Source organism: Cebus imitator, unplaced genomic scaffold (assembly GCF_001604975.1).
Source record: "Cebus imitator isolate Cc_AM_T3 unplaced genomic scaffold, Cebus_imitator-1.0 Scaffold66, whole genome shotgun sequence".
NCBI lineage: Eukaryota > Metazoa > Chordata > Mammalia > Primates > Cebidae > Cebus > Cebus imitator.
Genome location: NW_016107381.1, coordinates 5959700 through 5980220, shown reverse-complemented (window position 1 = coordinate 5980220; position 20521 = coordinate 5959700). Strand labels below are relative to the sequence as shown.

At 45.3% G+C, this 20521-nt stretch overlaps 1 protein-coding gene and 1 pseudogene across 4 annotated transcripts in view; one reads left to right on the top strand and one right to left on the bottom strand.

The window, feature by feature from the left end:
- Positions 1-20521, bottom strand: part of ZNRF1 (zinc and ring finger 1) — a 124371-nt gene that overhangs the window by 33267 nt on the left and 70583 nt on the right. The window lies entirely within an intron of this gene.
- Positions 11508-12975, top strand: LOC108305794 (annotated as a pseudogene). The gene has a single exon (XR_001825889.2). The product of XR_001825889.2 is annotated as a dnaJ homolog subfamily A member 1-like (transcript).

Below are 20521 nucleotides of genomic sequence, written 5' to 3'. Positions count from 1 at the left end.
CAAACACATCCACCTCTGAATCCCCACAACATGTGAATGCTACCTTACGTGGAGAAAAGGGCTTGGCAGATTTGATGAATACAGAACCTTAAAATGGGGAGATTATTCAGGTGGGTTGAATGTAATAAGAGTCTTTATTAGGTAAAGAGAGAGGCAGAGAAGAAGACATGACTATGAAAGCAGACACAGAGATCTGAAGACGTTTTGCCGCTAGCTTTTAAGCTGGAGGAAGGGGCCATGAGCCAAGGAAAGCACGTGGCCTCCAGGAGCTAGAAAAGACAAAGAAACAGATTCTCCCCCAGAGCCTCTGGAAGGAGCATAGCGCTGCAGACACCTTGATTGCAGACCAGCGAGACCACTGCAGACTTCTCATCTCCAAAAAAGCAAGAAAATATATTTGTGTTGTCAAATTTGTGGATATTTGCTACAGCAGCAACAGGAAATTAATGTAAAACCTTCTAAGAGTAATGGCTGTTCTTCCAAAGGATCAATTCTTTTTTTTTTTTTTTTTTTTTTTTTTGAGACAGAGTCTCACTCTGTCGCCATGCCAGAGTGCAGTGACACAATCTTGGCTCACTGCAATCTCCAGCTCCCTGGTTCAAGTGATCTCCTGCCTCAGCCTCCTGAGTAGCTGGGATTACAGGCATTCGCCTCCATGCCCAGCTGATTTTTTGTATTTGTAGTAGAGACAGAGGTTTACCATGTTGGTCAGGATGGTCTCGATCTCCTGACCTCGTGATCTGCCCACCCTGGCCTCCTAAAGTGCTGGGATGACAGGCATGAGTCACTGCACCCGGCCTGGATCAACTCTTAAAGGAGATTGAGGTTCAGCAGAGGGGTTCCCTGACTCTGCTGAAAATTATGAAGCAGGATATCTCAGTCAGTTTGGGTTGCTATAACAAAATACTGCAGACTGGGTGGCTTAAACAAGAAACATTTACCTCTCACAGTTCTGGAGACTGAGAAGCCCAAGATCAAGGTGTTGCCAGATTTGATATCTGGTGAAGGCCCTCTTCCTGATTTGCAAATGGCCACCATCTTGCTGTGTCTTACATGCTGGAGACAAAGTGCTAGTGTCTTTTCTTCTTCTGGAGGCACTAGTAATTTCATCACAAGGGCACCATACTCATGACCTCTTCTAAATTCACTTATCTCCCCCAAAATCCCCCTTCAAATGCCATCACACTGGGGATTAGGCTTCAACACATGAATTGTGGGGGAGTTGGGGGATAAAATACATTCGGTCCACAGCACGTGGCATTCTATCTTGGGGAACCACTGAAAACTGTGCCCCAGAGAGGATGCCATGTACTATGGACTGAATGTGCCACACTTAAGTAGGATAAGCAACCAAGTCAGTCCATCTGCCTATTTGTTCATATTTATTCTAGTTATTAAGTCATAAGGAAAATGGCAAAACAAATATAATTTCTACCCTCAGCGAACTGATGACCCATTAGGGAAGAGGAGAAAAGAGGAGGCCACAGAGTTCTCATTTCTTTCACATCCCTAAGTGGCTGTCTAGTAAATGCATCCCACACAGGCTCTTGACCTGAACCCTATGGGAATGGACATCAGCAGATCCATCAGCTTCCTGCAATAAGATGCCACATTCTAGGGGAGACTGAGAGGTAGATGTCAAAAGTATTTGGACTCAGAACCCAAAGGTTCAGAACCATTTGTATAACAAGAGAAAGATTATAGATAGAAGATTGAAACATATTATAAGAGATATTTCAGTAACAATCCAAATATTTGTGATTTAATTTCAGTACGGAGAAGATGGGACTCTCAAGTAAGAAGAAAACTGAATCAGACCCTCCAGAGCTTTACAATTCATGATCACGATCATTCAATAAAGCATACAGAAGGGTCATTTAGAACAAGTTCCCTTAAGCATATTTTTCCTCTCTCCTGAGTCTGCATATGCAAGCTATTCCCTACCTCACACAACGCTCTCTCAATCCCACCTACACCTGCAGTAACTGCCCCAGTTCCAATGAAGCATCTCCAATGGCCATCTTCACTTCCTCTCCCAGTTCCTCTTGAACCTGCTCCAATCTCTAAAACCATCCTTTCCACGGTTGCCAATGACCTGCGCATGACAGCATCCTAACACCAATTCCTGAGCACTCAGAAGGCAGGTGAGAAGATGAGCCTCCTCCTCCACTTTTGCTGCACCTGCTGTCTGTGGTCCCCTTACAATACAAGCCCCTTGAAGGCAGAGTCTGCTTCTTTTACTGCTGTAGCCCCACAGCCTGGCATATGATGGGCTCTTGAAAATATCTGTTGGATGAATGAACATCACACTTCATGGAAATGTGTGAAAAAGGCACAGCTGTACAACCGGAAAGAGATATCAAATTAAGGGCAGTCAGCCTGCTGTCTGAGTCCATTCCCAGCAGAGACTACCTTCTATCACTCAAGGTTCCAGTAACTGCCATACCACAGAGAGGGTTAAGTAGGGCAGTGAAGGATGTGTGAGATACAATGTCGGTTAGGAACCCACTGCGGTCATGCTGCTTCCTGCCCGACCCACAGTTCCGATAAGGGGTGCAGATAACAATCATGTGTGCATGTGCAGAGACTGCAGGTGCCCCTGCCACCATGCTGTGGTATGCAGTGGGCATGAAGGGATCTGCTTTGGCTGCCACCTGGGCAGGCCTTGACAGTACTAGGGGAGGGAGAAAGGTCAGCCTCTGCCCCCCAGTAAAATCAAGACATAGTCAGCTAGGACAGCCTCCAGGTTCTCATTCCTCCTACCAACAATGAGGAGTAGGTGGAGCCTCTCCATCTACTCCCTCCCATCGACCCCCACCTGGAAGTGCCCAGAGACAGGGAAGAACAGCCAGCCCAGTGACCTAGGCTTATGACCCCCAGGCAGGGGTTGGCAAAGGACCCAACAACCATTTCCTGGGCAGTGGGAACTTCTGAGTGCTTCTGCACTCTGATAGATACATTTCCTTAATACATTTTTTCAATATTTTATTATTATTATGTTTTATAGAGACAAGGTCTTGCTATGTTGCCCAGGCTGGCTTCTAACTCCTGGCTTCAGGTGATCCTCCTGCCTAGGTCTCCCAAAGTGCTGGGATTATAGGCATGAGCCATGGCACTGGGCCTTAAAAAAAACTTTATTATGGAAATTTTCAGACAAAAAAATAGAATACAGTGAGCTCCCAGGTACTCATCACCCAGCTTCAACAATGATCAAATCAGGGCCAGTCCTGTCTGATTTTCCAGTGAGGTGCCCATGTCTTGGTCCGCTGGAACAACCCCAGTTTAAGCTTGTCATCTTGGTGTAATTAATAGCTCCCTCTTCCAGTTTCAAACATGCTTGCGATTAAATGATAAATTATATGGTCATCTGATTTTTATCCCAACTCACTCTCCCTGCACTAGATTATTTTGAAGACAATTCCAGACATTAAATAAATCCATCCGTAAATATTTCACAATGTGATGGTAAAGACTTAAATACAGCTCTATACCCTTTAGACACCAGCTTACGGGGCACTGTGCCCTCTCCTCTCAAGGGACTGTTGGAAGGGTCACCCAGTAGGCTCTGTGCTATGTGCTGGCACATGGAGCCTCACCGGGTGGGCATGACCCCAACTTAGGGATGGGGCTAACACACATGCAGAGAAGCCAAAGGTGTGCTCGTGCTGGCCTGACTCCACTGCATGCCTCCTTCCATAGCACCGCACTGCCTCTGCACAGGAGGTCTAGAAACGGCCATGGACAGCAAAAGAGCAGAGCAGACCAGCAGTCCGTGGCTCATTTTACACATGCACACAGAAGGCGCAGCACGAGTTTCAATAATTCAGAGTGAATGAATGCAAACCACAAACCAACCCACAGAGAATAAAATACCAATCTTTACCTCTGCTCTCTGGATGGTATTGCTGCAAGATTCTAGAGCTAGGCTCAAAGTTAGGGTATTTTAAGCAACCTACCTTCCTGACATTTACGAGAAAATAGTGAGAGAAAGGGGACATAATCATGTCTTCTGAGTCCTCAGAAGTGAACTAAAAAGTTCACTGGTCTATGATCCAGCAACCCTATTTCTGAGTGTATTTCCTAGCGAAATCCTCACACAGGTCAACCAGAGACAGCACAAGGATGTTGGTGACATGACCGTGTTGGGTAGCAGATGATCCCCATAAGAATGAGCAAGGCCCCCGAAGAGCATGTACATGATGAATACTATGCAGAAGCCACAAGCAATGGATGAAACATATACACTGGACAGATCCAAAAGCAGTGCTGACAGAAAAGGAAACAAAAGGATTCGTAGCACCAAGCCATTTGTGCCATTTTACTTAAGTTAAAAACATGCACGCAACTAAAACCTTAGATTAACAAAACCATACACACAAAACCCATGTATGCATAGAAAGCAGCAATTGATAATAAACCAATACATCAAATATATTCACATGGTTGTCTATGGAGGGGAATAGGCAACAGGAATGAAAGGAAGAGGTCAATGTATGAAGGAATAAAACCAAGAAAGCTGTCAGGTCTCCATGAAGTCCTGCTGGCCTCTGCTGATGTCTCCCACTGCCCCCCGCTGCGTTCGCCATTGTCCCTAATCACCAGGCTGTGGCGGTGCTTCCCCGGACAAGCTCCTCACCCAACCCTGTCATCTTAACTGTTCTATGATAATGTAAATACCTCTCACCCAACTCTGCCATCGTAACTGAACTTGTGGTCATGTATACTCCCTTGCCCTTACCCCCCACCCCTGTAACTGAACTTACTCTGCAACACCCCCACCCCCCAAAAAAACTACCCAAACCTATAAAACCAACTCCTATCCCACTGCCCTTTCCTAATGCCCTTTTTGGCCTTAGCCCATCTGCACCCAGGTGAATAAACAGCCATGTTGCTCACACAAAGCCTGTTGGGAAGGTCTCTTCGTTCAAAGCGCGCATTTATTTTTTATTTTTATTTTAAGACAGGGTTTTACCACGTTGGTCAGGATGGTCTTGAACTCCCGACCGCAGGTGATCTGCCTGCCTTGGGCTCCAAAGTGCTTGGATTACAGGCCTGAGCCACCACGCCCAGCGTTTTTTTAACAGCCCCCCTGCCAAGACCAGTGAGACCAGCAACAGTGTGTCAAACATGGAATAGCATTAACTCAACACCATGTACTGGAGGGTGGTCCAAAAAGGAAANAAAAAAAAAAAAAAAAAAAAAAGAAAGGAAAAATAAGAACTATTAATAAAAACTAGCAAGCAATCAACAATTCTGCAAAGTCTTGCCTCAACTTTATATGTATGTACACACACACACACACACACACACACACACCACACACACACACACACACACACACACCACACACACACTAGGGGGGTGTCTCATTATGTTACCCAGGCTGTCTCCAACTCTTGGGCTCAAGCAATCCTCCTACCTTGGCCTCCCAAAGTATAGGATTACACCTGGCCCTTCAGTTTTTTAAATGCTTTCTTTCACCAACAAGATAACTGGTTGTGTGTGTGATGAACAGTAGCACTGAGGCCCATGACTACATCAACATAGTCCCTGCATCTCAGAGATGAAGCTGGAGGGGCTCAAATGGAGGCCTTTGTTGCAATGCCTTCCTCACAGTGAGGGCCTAGGATTGCTGGTCACAAGGCCATCTGCTTCCAACTGGATGAGCCACGTCGCAGCTCTGTTTACATTTCTTACTTGCAAAAGGAGGGGTTCAATGGGACAATCTACACCTGAAATTGCTTCCTGCTCTAACACTTGACACTTGCACAAGTGTGTGTGTGTGTATACTACAACATAGCTAATCCTATGTTCTAAACAGTGTTAGTGATTAATTTTGTGCATATGTTATTGTCTCTAGCAGGTGGACACTGAGGCTGAATCCACTTTCTCCACTTAACTTAGCAGGTTACTCTGTGTCAGGCACCGAACTGGACGCTGAACAGTACAAGGGGCAGGGAGAGCTCCTTCCTGGAGCTTAAACTCTGATGAGGGATCCAGACAAGTAAACAAGCCCCAGAGCACTACCTTGTGATCAGCATTGTGACAGGGACACGACAAGGTCCCAAATGGAACTAGGAGTGGGGCCTGCACTGCCCTTTGGGGCCAGTGGGTTGGGATGACAGTGATGTTGGGAAAGCCTTCTTGTAAGAAGGAAAGTTTAGGCTGAGTCTAAAAGATAAAGAGGCCAGGCACGGTGGTTCACACCTGTAATCCCAGCACTTTGGGAAGCTGAGGCTGGAGGACTGTTTGAGTCCAGGGGTTCGAGACCAGCCAGGGCAACATGGCAAAACTCTATCTCTACAAAAAAGACAAAAAATTGGACTGCATACCATGCATCTGGTAATTAAAAAAAAAAAAATTAACTGGGCATGGTGGCATGCACTTCATAGTGCCAACTACTTGGCAGGCTGAGGTGGGAGGATCGACTGAGCTTGAGAGATTGACGCTAGAGTAAGCCATGATTCTGCCACTGCACTCCAGCCAGGAAGATCGTCTCAAAAATAATAAAAAATAGAAGATAAGCAAAAGTCAGCCAGGCAGACAAGGGGTATTCCAGGTGCAGGAGTCAGGGGTGAGAAAGAAAGAGTTCCAGGTAGAGGGGACATCGTGTGCAAAGGCCCCGGGGTGACACAGAGTATTCTTTCAAAACAAAGGGAGAATACTGATATGGTTGGATCAGAAAGGTAGACACCTATCAGCAGCTGACGCATGCAGTAGGCTGTATTTTCCGAAAACAGCCTCACGACTATTTCCAGTCCCACACGTACTTCTAGAACCTTGCCGCTCTTCACCAAACACTGGAATCTGTTTTCTCTCCCCTTGAACCTGGATGGGCTTGGGATTATTCTGACCCAGAGTACAGCCAAAATGCTATGACTTGTAAGGCTAAGTCACACAAAAGATGGAGCCACTGCCCAGCTCTCAAGACCCTCACCCTTGGAAGCTTGCCACCATGCTGTAAGGAAGCCCAGGCCACATGGAGAGGCCACCATCAGCATTTGGATCAACAGCCCTTGCTGAGGTCTCTGTGAAGAACCAGACATGTGAGGGAATGAGCCATCCAAAGACACCTGTGGCCGGGCACAGTGGCACACCTATAATCCCAGCACTTTGGGAGGCCAAGGCGGGCGGATCACTTGAGGTCAGGAGTTTGAGACCATCCTGGCCAACATGGTGAAACCCTGTCTCTACTAAAAGTATAAAAATTAGCCAGGTGTGCTACTGGGTGCCTGTAATCCCAGCCAGTTGGGAGGCTGAGGCAGGAGTGTCTCTTGAACCAGGGAGGCAGAGGTTGCAGTGAGCTGAGATTGCACCACTGCACTCCAGTCAGGGCAACACAGTGAGACTCTGTCTCAAAAAAAAAAAAAAAAAGCACCCATTCCTAGCCTTCTAGTTTTCAGCTGAGGCCCCAGACATCATAGACCAGCAGAAACTAGCTGCTTCTGCTGTGTCCTACACAAATACAGTACCTGACCCACGGAGTCCGTGATCATGATAAGTAGTTGTCGTAGGCGACTGAGTTTGGGGTATTTTGTTATGAAGCAACAGTACAAGAATAAATAGATAAAGCATAGTTTATTCATACAATGGAAAACTATTATAGCAAGATGATGAAAAGTCTACAGTCCTACAGAACAAGATGGGCGGCTCTCAGACACGATCTGAGTGAAGGAGGCAGACACATGAGTGCCTGGGATCACTGTCTGATCCTATCTACTTAAGGTACAAAACAGGCAAGGCAAGTCCACGCTGTTCCAGGTCTGGAAAACAGTACCCGCTATGTAAGCTGCAACTGGGAAGGGGTATGGTGGGCGAGGCGGGGGGATTCCCAGGATGCCGGTTACAGAGAAGTGTTTAGTTCGTGAAAATGCATCAGGATGTATACTTACAATGCAATATAAGCACTTCTTTGTATGGAGATTAAACTGCAATAAATAAGTTTCCTTTTGAAAAATGCTGACAGAGTGGCAAAAAAATATAGACATGGACACTAAAGAGGAAAGCAGGGTCAGTGGGCAAGGCTCATTGGGGGTTTAGGTGCATCATTCCAGAAACTGCAGGACTATCCAACAGTTCAGAGGTGGCTTATATTTCAGAAATACTACTTTTGCCATGGTGCAGTAAATAGATTGGCAGGGGTCTAAAAGCTTGCAGAGCAGTTGGGAGTCACTGCAGTCATTCAGGCTATTGGTAGTGTGAATGGAGAGGCCAGCCTGGGCTAGGCTGCCCTGCTGCCCTGCCAAACATTAAGGTCCCTACGCTCCTGGGGCCCCTGGGCCGGCTGCCCAATGGGCCATCTGTTGGATTCAGAATCCAGAAGGGACATCTGGTCAACCCAACTCTGAACAATTATTTGTCTTGATTACTGAGCTTTTTGGCATCCCCTTATATTTTCTCCCTGGCTCTGGCAGAAAGTGCATGGATTAAAACGATTTTTAAAGGGTTTGCTCTCTTGGACATGTTATTAGCTTAGAAGTCAGAGAATTAGGGGTGTAGAAGTTAATGATATTCAAGTGGCTTGCTTGGGCAACTGGGTAAATGGTGGTTTTCACAGAGACATAAACTCTCTAAGGGGAACAGGCTGCTAGAAAGCGGGCAGGGGTGAAGATGATGGTAGAGTTTTGGGCATACCAAGCTACAGGAAAGTGAGAAACATATAAGTGGAAATAGCTGGTTTATCTGGTGTGATGGGCTGAGGCCCAGGGGGAAGATCTGGACTGGAGATGTGGATTAGGTTACAAACAGTTTTTAAAAGCCCAGATGAGCCCACTCCAGGAGAATGTACAAAGATCCAAGACTGAGCCCTGAGGGGAAACCATTTAAGGGAACAGACTTAAACACCTGGGCAAAGATGGTGGACACAGGAAATAGAGGAGAGCAGTGAAGAATAACATTTATAGCAGGATCAGAGGAAAAAAATAACCCTCCGCCCCAAACAAATGATGCTGCCAAACTGGAGATGTCTATGTGCAAAGTAACTCTTCTTGCCCTCTTTTTCCCCCTTTTTCTTAAAGGCAATAGTGCTACTAAAAGACTACATCCTAACTTTGGTTAAACAACTCAGATCTTTAAAATGATGAGCCAATTAACCCTATTCACCCCTTTAGCTAAAGAGCAACAGAAAGTACCATTTTTCTGACTTTCTTGGGTCTCTTTGGTGTTCCTCCAGCATCAGCTTGATTCTATCCATTTTCTGAATGAAGCAAGGGAGGAGGGGGTGGGGCCCTCACATTTTTTAATGTACCCAAAATAACTGAGTGAGGAACTTCTGGCCCATTTCACAGAATAGAAAAAAAAAAAGAAAAAAGAAAAAAGACTCAGACAAGTAAGGGAATAGATGTTAGGTGAAAAGGGAAATGTGTTCCCTGGCCTTGGCTACCAAGGCCAAATTTAAAGCAATGATTAGGGCGATTTCATTTTATGCCTTGGAGGGAGTGGATTGTGTGGCTACAGAAGTGGTGAGGAGCTTGTTGCACAGATGCTGGACCCCAGCAGCAGCCCCGGCCCTGCTTATCCACTGCAGCAGCTGGTCTCCGAGGCCCTCACACACACCTGGGGTAGTCTTCCTCCAAAGGTCCTGCTATTATAGCGGGATCACTGTGTCTGTAGCTTTTTGGACAAATATTTGAGTTTGGCTTTAAAAGGCAAAACCAATCAACTAGACAATATGTGAAAAAGGAACAGTAGGTATGGATCAGAGCCCCACTCTGCCACTGGAGAAAAGGACTGGCCACAGTAGCACAGCTGCCCCACTGCTGGTGCCCCCGGCAAACTGAAACTGACCTTGGCCTGGCTTGTATTAATTGGTTCATGACTTTTTGAGACAGGGTCTTGCTCTGTCACCCAGGTTGGAGTACACTGGCGTGATCACAGCTCACTGCAGCTTCGACCTCCGGGCTTAAGCCATCCTCCCACCTCAGTCTCTCGAGTAGCTGAGACTACAGGTGCATGCAACGATGCTCAGCTTTTTGTTTTGTTTTGTTTGTTTGTTTGTTTGGTAGAGACAAGGTCTTGCTATTGTTGGCCAGGCTGGTCTTGAATTCCTGGCCTCAAATGATACGCCTGCCTCAGCCTCCCCAAACACGGGGATTAAAGCCATGAGCTACTGTGCCTGGCCCTTTTGTACTATTTTTTAATTTTTCTGAGTGTTTGAAAGTTTTTATAATAATAGTTTTTTAAAGCTGCAGTGAATTGTGTGATATTCACATTAAGCAGGATAAATAAATGATTATAAATAGCTTCACCTCAGCTCAAATTTTGCTGCCATGTGGGTTAAGAAAAAGCGTTTAGTTTTCAGAGAGTTCTGGATTTCAGATTTGTAGATAATAGATGTATTAATTTTGTCGTGTTACCATTCTCATGTACGTCTTTAACCCTTCTAGAGTCGACCATTGTGTGTGATATCCTGTGCAGAGCCAGTTAATGTTTCTTCGTGTTAATTAGTCAATTCTCCTAACATTATCTATTAAGCAATCTATCCTTTTTCCATTGCTTCATAGTGCCTCCTTATTGTATATTAAATCCCCATATGTACATGGGTCCTCCTCTGAGATCTTTATTCTATTTCATTTGTCTATTACCTGTTTTTGCGCAGACATCAATTGCTTTTAATACAATGGTTTGGAAGCTTAAAGTTCCCTTTTCTCTTCTTTCTAAAGTTTAACTTAGGTAATCCAAATGCATTTAAAAATAAAATTTCTTCAAAAAAATCAAATTAGAATTCTGAATGAGTTTTACTTGTAGCAGACTGTATTTTCCAAAGATAGCTGCACCAATATAAATCTCATCCCACATGACCTTCTTACAATGTGATATTAGCACTCCTCTATTGAGACATGGGGTCTATGTTCCCTTGTACCTGGAGTGACCTCCCCACCTGCCTCAACCAACAGAATGTGCTGTGTGACTTCCAAGGGGCAGTCAGAAAGATAAAATGGCTTCGATTTGGTTCTCTTTTGGGACAAGGGCTGTGCGAGCCCTGAGTCAACATGTAGTTAGTGCAGTGACCCAGAAGGCACCACATTGGAGAGATCACATGGAAAACATACACAGGAAACAGAGATGCTGGAGAACTGCAGCTGTCCCAGACCCCGACTGCTTGAGTCTTCCCAGACCAGACATCAGGCGTGTGAGTGAAAGCCTTTGAGATGGTCACAGCCACCGTGACTATACGACTGCAACCTCAAGAGAGGCTTAAAACGCCAAAAATGCCTGGCAGAGCTGCTCTCAAATGCTTGGTTCACAAAAACTGTGAGATATAATGATTATTACTGTTTTAAGCTATTATGTTTTAGAGTACTTTGTTACCCCACAGTTACTGAAATAGCACTGAATTTCTAAGTCAAGGAGAAAAGAAGAGTATCATTTTATAATACTATATCTCAAGCAAGGACATAGAATGTCTTTCCATGTATTTGGATCTTCCAGAGAGGTTCTACATATCGTTTAAGTTAATGAGAAAAACTTTATAGTTTCTTCTGCTATTGTTTTGTTTCTTACAATATTTCTAGGAGGAACTTTCCAGAACGCTCAGGGAGAGGCGGAGGTGCGGTAGCTGCCCGAGCTGCGCACAGCTCCGCGCTCCTTCCCACTCCCTCACACACCGACCTCAGCCCGCTCACTGGCAGTAGAGGATGGTGAAAGAAACCACTTACTACGATGTTTTGGGAGTCAAACCCAATGCTACTCAGGAAGAATTGAAAAAGGCTTATAGGAAACTGGCCTTGAAGTACCATCCTGATAAGAATCCAAATGAAGGAGAGAAGTTTAAACAGATTTCTCAAGCTTACGAAGTTCTCTCTGATGCAAAGAAAAGGGAATTATATGACAAAGGAGGAGAACAGGCAATTAAAGAGGGTAGAGCAGGCGGCGGTTTTGGCTCCCCCATGGACATCTTTGTTATGTTTTTTGGAGGAGGAGGAAGGATGCAGAGAGAAAGGAGAGGTAAAAATGTTGTACATCAGCTCTCAGTTACCCTAGAAGACTTATATAATGGTGCAACAAGAAAACTGGCTCTGCAAAAGAATGTGATTTGTGACAAACGTGAAGGTAGAGGAGGTAAGAAGGGAGCAGTAGAGTGCTGTCCCAATTGCCGAGGTACTAGAATGCAAATAAGAACTCATCAGACAGGACCTAGAATGGTTCAGCAGTCAGCCTGTGTGCATGGAGTGCCAGGGCCATGGGGAGCGGATCAGTCCTAAAGATAGATGTAAAAGCTGCAATGGAAGGAAGATAATTCGAGAGAGGAAGATTCTAGAAGTTCATATTGACAAAGTCATGAAAGATGGTCAGAAGGTAACATTCCATGGTGAAGGAGACCAAGAACAAGAGCTGGAGCCAGGAGATATAATCATTGTGTTAGATCAGAAGGACCATGCTGATTTTACTTGACAAGGAAAAGACCTTTTCATGTGTATGGACATACAGCTGGTTGAAGCACTGTGTGGCTTCCAAAAGCCAGTATCTACTCTTGACAACTGAACCATAGTCATCACCTCTCATCCAGGTCAGATTGTCAAGCATGGAGATATCAAGTGTGTATTAAATGAAGGCATGCCAATTTATCACAGACCATATGAAAAGGGTTGCCTAATCATTGAATTTAAGGTAAACTTTCCTGAGAATGGCTTTCTCTCTCCTGATAAACTGTCTTTGCTGGAAAAACTCCTACTGGAGAGGATGGAAGTGGAAGAGACTGATGAGATGGATCAAGAAGAACTGGTGGACTTTGATCCAAATCAGGAAAGATAACGCCATTACAACGGAGAAGCATATGAGGATGATGAACATCATCCCAGAGGTGGTGTTCAGTGTCAGACCTCTTAATGGGCCAGTGAATAACACTCACTGCTGGCATTTTAAGTGCAGTAGTGAATGAGTAAGGACTGTAATCATAATATGCTCACTACTTGCTCTTGTTTTTCTTTTAATCAACTATAGTAGTGTTTTAAAAAACAATAAAGGCAAATATAAAAGCTCAAAAAAAGATATTTCTAGTTGATTATTGATGGCTTAGAGAAAGTCAATTTAATTTGACAGGATTTTGTTCATGTCTGTTCATATCAAGTAAAAATAAAGTGTTTTCTTGTTCCTTTAATTTTCCTTTCCTTAACCTGTTGGTCAGTACCTCCACTATTATGTTTAACAAAATTTCTTCCTGGTCGGGCGTGGTGGCTCATGCCTGTAATCCCAGCACTTGGGGAGGCCGAGGCAGGTAGATCACCTGAGGTTGGGAGTTCAAGATCAGCCTGGCCAACATGGTGAAACCCTAGCTCCTCTAAAAACACAAAAATTAGCCGGGTGTGGTGGCGCATGCCTATAATCCCAGCTACTCAGGAGGCTGAGATAGGAGAACGGCTTGAATCCGGAAGGCAGAGGCTGCAGCGAGCTGAGATTGCACCACTGCACTCCAGCCTGGGCAACAGAGCAAAACTCTGTCTCAAAAAAATAAAAAACTTCCACTGAATAAACATTTGCTGTAGATTTTTGGTACAACATTTCAAAATCAAACTGTTTCTTTGTCATTATTTTGTTGAGAATGTTAAACATAAAATGGCATTGAACTCATCAAATTTGTTTTCTGTATCAAGTGACATAATCATGTCGTCCCCTTCTTTGGTCTATTGATGTAACAGGGTCTCTGATGTTGAACCAGTCTTATCTTTTGGGGGAAAACAGCACTTGTGATATATGTCCTCAATATATTATTAGATCAATTAGCTGATACTTTATTTGGGTTTTTTTTTGGAGACGGAGTTTCGCTCTTGTTACCCAGGCTGGAGTGCAATGGCGCGATCTCGGCTCACCGCAACCTCCGCCTCCTGGGTTCAAGCAATTCTCCTGCCTCAGTCTCCTGAGTAGCTGGGACTACAGGCACGCGCCACCATGCCCAGCTAATTTTTTTGTAGTTTTAGTAGAGATGGGGTTTCACCATGTTGACCAGGATGGTCTCGATCTCTTGACCTCGTGATCCACCTGCCTCGGCCTCCCAAAGTGCTGGGATTACAGGCTTGAGCCACCGCGCCCGGCCTATCTGGGTTTTTTGTAATAGAGGTGCCAGGGAGCTTTTTCATTTGTGATCAAACATTAGTATCTATTTAGTCTTTTTTCTGCAGTGGTCAGTTTCTTCAAAGAAAGTCTCCACACTCTTGTCTCTACCACTGAACTTCTGGAACTGAATGGGAAACAAGTTTGGAGCCTGGCTGCAGAGATACCTTCGGACCCTGTGGTTTGGCATCTCACTCCTACTTCCCTTCCTAGGTGCTTGGCCAAGTCCGTGCACTCCTGCTCTCCAGAGAAGCCCTCCCAACAGGTACAGGGCTCAGAAGGACAGTCACCTGACAGAGGGGCAGCAGCAGCGGCTTCCACATATAGGACTTTCCAACAGTCCTCTTGTCTCTAAAGTTAATTGTGATCTGGCCAATAATTGGCGGAATGTCCATAGGAAGGGCTACTAGTAGCCTCCAAAAGGGTAAAAATTCCATATACTGACTTGTCCACAAGCTGAATTAAAGGGAAAATAAAAAAGCAACTTACAGACATGTAGAATGTGACACCCTTAGCAAACAAAGAAAACCCATTCATGCTTGCACATGCATAAGGAAGGATATACTTCTGAGCATACACACCCATGTTTCACAAGGGCTACCTGGTCACCCAAGAGCACGGAGATCAGGGCAGAAGAAGGGATAAGACCCTTAACTTTAAGCTTCCTATATTGTTTGATTCTGTGATGATGAACTCAAATTACTTTCATAACTAAAAAAAATTAAGTCCCCCCACACCCTAATGCCTATACTTATTATCCCTGATCTCAGCTAGAAGTCACAACAGTTGGCACTGCTACTACAAAGGTGTAAGTGACAAACAGCTAGAGTGTGGCTCTGACCAGAACAAACAACAAAATCCTGGAGGAGTTGAGGAGTTGCTGTTGATGGCAGTAGTCTAAGGCATCCCTGACTCAGGGAGGTGCTAACACGTCCAGCCCTACAACACGGAGGGGTGACCTGCCAACCCCAGTGAGGAGCTTCAGCCACAGGCGCCTCTGGATTGGCAGACTGTACTAGAGTGAGAAGTGAACAGCCTCCCCCAGGCTTTCTTATCATTTTTGCTTTCCCTCATCTTCAGCTCTAGCTGCCTGCTATCACTTGGAATACTATAATTACCAAGACAATGGGATTGGTATAATTTCTCCTACCATGAAAGCACATTCTCTTTTTTTCTTATTTGAAAGCACAAGAGTTACTTAGCAAGGGTCACAGGGACACAGCCTATCTCTCACGTGAAGTAGGGTGAGACACGCCCACTCTGCATTCCTGCAGGACCAGGTCTGCACCCCGTGCACCTGTCGGTTTGCTGGGCCCTGTGAGAGGCAAAGGACACACATGCACTGCTGAGGGAGCAGCAGGGTGAGGTGGGGCAGAGCCAGCAGTCAGTTCTTCCAAAAAGCCCTCTCTGGCTTTCCCCGATACAAGACACATGGGGTGCCAGGTATTATGAGAAGGGCCAAGAGCAGCCTGAAAAGGTCTCCGTTCTCTCTCCACAGCAGCTCTGAGTCCACTGATCATTTAGCTCTTCCACGGAGTGGGGAGGGCATGAAGGAAGAAGAAAAAAATGAGAGTGGCAGCCCACATTTCTAGAGCCACTCCTATGTGCCAGGCAGGTTCTAGGAGATTTATTTACATTGTTGCATTTAGGCCTATGAATCTCTGCTCTAAGCATCATTATTTATTTTAATTTATTTGATTTGATTGATTGATTGATTGAGACACAGTCTGGCTCGGTCACCCAGGCTGGAGTGCAGTAGCACGACCTTGGCTCACTGTAACCTCCACCTCCCAGGCTCAAGCGATTCTCCTGCCTCAGCTTCCCAAGTAGCTGGGATTACAGGCGTCTGTCACCCAGCCCTGCTAATTTTTCTATTTTTAGTAGAGACAGGGTTTCACCATGTTGGCCAGGCTGGTCTTGAACTCCTGACCTCAGCTAATCCACCTGCCTCAGCCTTCCAAAGTTCTGGGATTACAGGTGTGAGCCAGCACTATTATTATTCCTACTTTACAGATGAGGAAACGGAGGCCCAGGAAGGCAGCTATGAGTGACCAGAGCTAAGATCCCAACCCAGGCTGCCTGACCTGGGGGCAAGAGAGAAAGAAATGCCCGGGGCAAGAGAGAAAGAAATGCCCAGGGCAAGGTGGGGGGTGGAGAGGAATCAAACAAACCAACACTCAAGACTTGTTCCTCTTTTTCAGTCAAGGACAAATCAGGTCCTTATCTCAAATATTAGTTAATGGGAGACTCGAGGTAGGGAAAAAGTTTCCAAGAATAATATTGCCATATTCCTTGGGGTGATCTAGAAATATATACAATGAACTATAAGAAACACGAGGAGGCTGGGTGCAGTGGGTCACATCTGTAACCCCAGCACTTTGGGAGGCTGAAGCATGGGAGGATCGTTTGAGGCTAGGAATTCAAGACCAGCATGGGCACATGGTGAGAACGCATCTCTACAAAAAGTTTTAAAAATAGCCGGGCAGGGTGGTGCATGCCTACAGTCCTAGCTACCTGGGAGGCTAAGGAAGGAGCAACACTTGAGCCTAGAAGGTAGAGGCTACAGTGAGCTATGATCATGCCACCGTACGCTAGCCTGGGTAACGGAATAAGACCTTGTCTCAATTTTTTTTTTTTCTTTTTTGAAATGGAGTCTCACTCTTTCACCCACGCTGGAATGCAGTGGCACAATCTCTGCTCACCGCAACCTCCACCTCCCAGGCTCGAGGGATCCTCCCAACTCAGCCTCTGGAGTAGCTGGGACTATAGGCACACACCACCACCCCTGGCTATGTTTTGTATTTTTGGTAGAGATGGGGGTTTCACCATGTTGCCCAGGGTAGTCTTGAACTCCTAAGGTCAGGTGATCCCCCTGCCTCAGCCTCCCAAAGTGCTGGGATTTATAGGCGTAACCACTGCACCTGGCCAAGACCCTGTGTCTTTAAAAAGAAAATAAATATCAGTAATGGAGCTTTGTATTTTCACAAAAATCCTAAGCCAGGAGACTATCTCCAATACTTCTCTAGTGTCACCTAGCATGAGGAGGGCAGATACACACAGGGAGGTCACAGCCAATCCAGAACGCCACTCTTCCCCTCCTCATTGCTGAACAAAGGCAGCGACTGCACTGTGTCTGGAGTTTCTCTCCTCTCATTCCTTCTCTGATTGAGTCTTCCACTCACAGAGCTTAGCGGAAGGTCTGCAGGGGCTTGCAATCATTCACCTCTCTTGATAGACCCTGAATTTCAGAGTTCACGAAGTAACTTCATAAGCTTCATCATTCACTCTAGAAATGACCAGCACTATCTTCCTTGATTTATTAATTCCAATACTTTTAAGAGTAGATCAAAGTCTTGGGGCTAAAATTAAAAATACATCAACGAAATACCACAATGTATTTTTCCAAAACTAAATGCCATGCACACCTATCCACAGCAAACACTGAATGCAGCACCCTGGATGCCAAGCAGCATGGAGGTGGCAGATGTCAGAGATGAAGGGAGAGAAAGTACAATGGTTGGGGCCTGGCTGGTGATGCCCATCCCAAATCTAGGCTGGAGTTAAACCCTCACTTCCAGGAATGTGGACATCCTATAGGCAGGCTAGAGTGCCTCCCTGAAGGCACTCCCTGCAGATCAGGGTGGGAAGAATGACCCAGGGCTTTCCAGAGTCTGGCTGTGGGTGCCCAGGTTGCTGCTGGCCTGGTGCACGGGAAGAGGGGCTACACAGGAAGCTGACAGCAGGTACGTTCTCATCCACCCTAGCCACTGGCGTGACTCTGCACAAATCTTAGCCTTGTCTCCTGTTTTTCACTTGTACAGAGAGCCTTATGCCTCTAAGTTCCCTTCCCACTATAAAGCCTCTGGGAAGTTAGAGATTATTGTCATATTTCTTTCCTACCACAGGTCTCCTCAAGGGGAAGGTCCAGGAGAACGTTGGGTTCTTCCATCCTAAAGAAAGGGAGCACTATTGCCAGGTAAACAAAAGGAGCTGGGAAGCCCCAGGCCTCCCACGTGGTAAACGTTCTATAATATTGGACAACTGACACCCCGGTTAAAAAAAGTCTGTATTAGAAAAGGCAAGGGGATATTTGTTATTCACACAGCCTGTAACTTAGAAGATTCCTCCTCGTTCTTCCCACATGTGGCATATGGCCAGGCCCACCTCTCCTAGCACCACAGTACAGTCTCCCATCCCATAGGAGCCTCTATTACACACAGTGACTAGATGTATGTAGAGAGGATCTGACAAAGACACGAAAGACTGAGGACCGTAGGAACATTCATCTTGCCACAGGCGGCCAAGAGGAGCCTGATATGGGGGCATACCCACTCCTCCTGGGTGATCCTGCTACACACACAGATGAGAAAGTGAGCTCAGGGGCATGCGGCCAAAGCTGCTGTGGAAAGGTAAAGACACAGTCCACATTTGCACTCTCTCTTACTTAGCTCTTTTAATTGACTCTTACTGATAAAGAATTCATTTCACTTCAGTAACTGCCAACTTTAGCAAAAGGTCAGAGTACTGGCTGTGAGCCACTGTGGATGGAAACTTCTCAGCTGCCTTCAGAGATGCCTTGAGAGGCTGATGCTCCATGGGCACAGGCCTCTGCTGCCTTCATCTCCAAGGGCTTGAGCTCCACGCTGCTTCCCAGGGAGACAACGACCAGGCATTACCTTCTTCTGCCATGCTCTTGAACACAGAAGGTTCTAAGCCTGTTATTACAAATGAGCCAGAATAGCTCTGTCAAAGCAAGTTCTGTAAGCTGTCTCCATTCTTCTGAAGTGACTGAACAGCCATTTGCTTAGATTTCTCATTTCACTTAGATCTTTCTGCGTAACAACGAGAACATGAATATTTTTTTCATTGACACTTTGTCAAGTCAAAAGTGTAACCTAATTTTAAGCCTCTCTTACAGATTACCTTAAGGGAAATACAATATAATACACCGTCTTCCACTGTCTCGGCAGCAGGCTCTTGGGAAAGGGAATGTCTCCCAGTTCTGCTACACTTGGGCCAGTTGTCAGTAAAAGGTGTCAGCCAGGTCAGAAGCTGACGCAAAGGATCTGGTTTCTCAGAAGAGTGCTTTAAACCAAGCTGGTGGCAAGACAACTCATTCTGTTAAGAAACCTGGTAGAGTGAAAGTCATACTGGGGTGTAGGGCTCAACTGAGAACTCCCATACTTTTAATGTCTTCTTCCCTAGGTAACTTCACCATCACAAACACATGCAAAATCAAATCACAAAACTGCTGGCAAAAACATCAGAGCTGTCCATCAACAGATGAATGGATAAAGGAAACATGGTACATATACACTACGAAGTACGATTTACCCATAAAAAAGAGTAAGGGCCAGTCATCTGCAACAACATGAGTGGAACTGGAGATCATTATGTTAAGTGAAATAAGCCAGGAACAGAAGATAAACATCATATGTTCTTACTTATTGGTGGGATCTGAAAACCAAAACAACTGAAGTCATGGACACAGAGGATAGAAGGATGGTTACCAGAGGCTGGGAAGGGTAGTGGAGGGAGGTGGGATGGTTAATGGGTAAAAAAAAAAAAAACAACAGAAAGAATGAATAAGACCTACTATTTGATAGCACAAAAGGGTGATTATAGGCAGTTAATAACTTATTGCAGATTTTTAAATAAAGAGTGTAATTGTTTTGTGTGCAACTCACTGGATAAATGCTTGAGGGGATGGATACCCCATTCTCCATGATGTGCTTATTTCACATTGCATGTCTGCATCAAAACATCTCATGTACCCCATAAAAACGTACACCTACGATGTACCACAAAACATTTAAAAAATAATTTTATCCATGCCCAGAGCTGTTTGTAAAAAAACAAAAAAATAATTTAAAAAAATTTTTAAAAATCAGAGCTTCATAGCAGGATCTGAATTCACCTGAAGGGGAGTCATCACTGCACAGCCTTATTGAGAATTTCCTTCCCCATTTTCTTAGACTTCTCTTCCTCATGCCAGTTATGAAACTCTAGTACCCTCATAGTACAGGGGAGAAATGGAGACAGCCTCAGAAGTCTACCATCAAAATCAAGGGTGCAGCCAAAATTAAAATCCAAGTTTTCTGGCCGGGCATGGTGGCTCATGCCTGTAATCTCAGCACTTTGGGAGGCCGAGGCAAGAGGATCATTTGAGGTCAAGGAGTTCAAGACCAGCCTGGCCAACAGGGCAAAATCCCATCTCTACTAAAAATATAAAAATTAGCCGGGCATGGTGGGTTTTGTCTGTAATACCAGCTATTTGGGAGGCTGAGGCAGGAGAATCAAGTGAACCCGGGAAGTGCAGGTTGCAGTGAGCTGAGATCATGCCACTATACTCCAGCCTAAGCGATAGTGAAACTGTCTCAAAAAACAAACAAAAAAACATAGATTTCCTGAGGCTGGTATGCTAGGGTGGATTTCATGGTAATGGTGCTCAAATGTAGAGATAGGATATATT